The sequence below is a fragment of the Cherax quadricarinatus genome, chromosome 72 (assembly GCF_038502225.1).
Source record: "Cherax quadricarinatus isolate ZL_2023a chromosome 72, ASM3850222v1, whole genome shotgun sequence".
Classification (NCBI taxonomy): domain Eukaryota; kingdom Metazoa; phylum Arthropoda; class Malacostraca; order Decapoda; family Parastacidae; genus Cherax; species Cherax quadricarinatus.
The window spans coordinates 3,576,373-3,577,692 of NC_091363.1; positions in this window are offsets into that span (position 1 = coordinate 3,576,373).

Genomic DNA, 1,320 nt, shown 5'->3' on the forward strand with positions numbered 1-1,320 from the left:
GTCCTGGATGTACTGTGTCCTGGATGTACTGTGTCCTGGATGTACTGTGTCCTGGATGTACTGTGTCCTGGATGTACTGTGTCCTGGATGTACTGTGTCCTGGATGTACTGTGTCCTGGATGTACTGTGTCCTGGATGTACTGTGTCCTGGATGTACTGTGTCCTGGATGTACTGTGTCCTGGATGTACTGTGTCCTGGTTGTACTGTGTCCTGGATGTACTGTGTCCTGGATGTACTGTGTCCTGGATGTACTGTGTCCTGGATGTACTGTGTCCTGGATGTACTGTGTCCTGGATGTACTGTGTCCTGGACTGTACTGTGTCCTGGATGTACTGTGTCCTGGATGTACTGTGTCCTGGATGTACTGTGTCCTGGATGTACTGTGTCCTGGTACTGTACTGTGTCCTGGATGTACTGTGTCCTGGATGTACTGTGTCCTGGATGTACTGTGTCCTGGATGTACTGTGTCCTGGATGTACTGTGTCCTGGATGTACTGTGTCCTGGATGTACTGTGTCCTGGATGTACTGTGTCCTGGCTGTACTGTGTCCTGGATGTACTGTGTCCTGGATGTACTGTGTCCTGGATGTACTGTGTCCTGGATGTACTGTGTCCTGGATGTACTGTGTCCTGGCTGTACTGTGTCCTGGATGTACTGTGTCCTGGATGTACTGTGTCCGGGGTGTACTGTGTCCTGGTCCTGGATGTACTGTGTCCTGGATGTACTGTGTCCTGGATGTACTGTGTCCTGGATGTACTGTGTCCTGGATGTACTGTGTCCTGGATGTACTGTGTCCTGGGTGTACTGTGTCCTGGATGTACTGTGTCCTGGATGTACTGTGTCCTGGATGTACTGTGTCCTGGATGTACTGTGTCCTGGATGTACTGTGTCCTGGATGTACTGTGTCCTGGATGTACTGTGTCCTGGATGTACTGTGTCCTGGATGTACTGTGTCCTGGATGTACTGTGTCCTGGGTGTACTGTGTCCTGGATGTACTGTGTCCTGGATGTACTGTGTCCTGGATGTACTGTGTCCTGGATGTACTGTGTCCTGGATGTACTGTGTCCTGGATGTACTGTGTCCTGGGTGTACTGTGTCCTGGATGTACTGTGTCCTGGATGTACTGTGTCCTGGATGTACTGTGTCCTGGATGTACTGTGTCCTGGATGTACTGTGTCCTGGATGTACTGTGTCCTGGGTGTACTGTGTCCTGGATGTTCTGTGTCCTGGATGTACTGTGTCCTGGATGTACTGTGTCCTGGATGTACTGTGTCCTGGATGTACTGTGTCCTGGATGTACTGTGTCCTGGGTGTACTG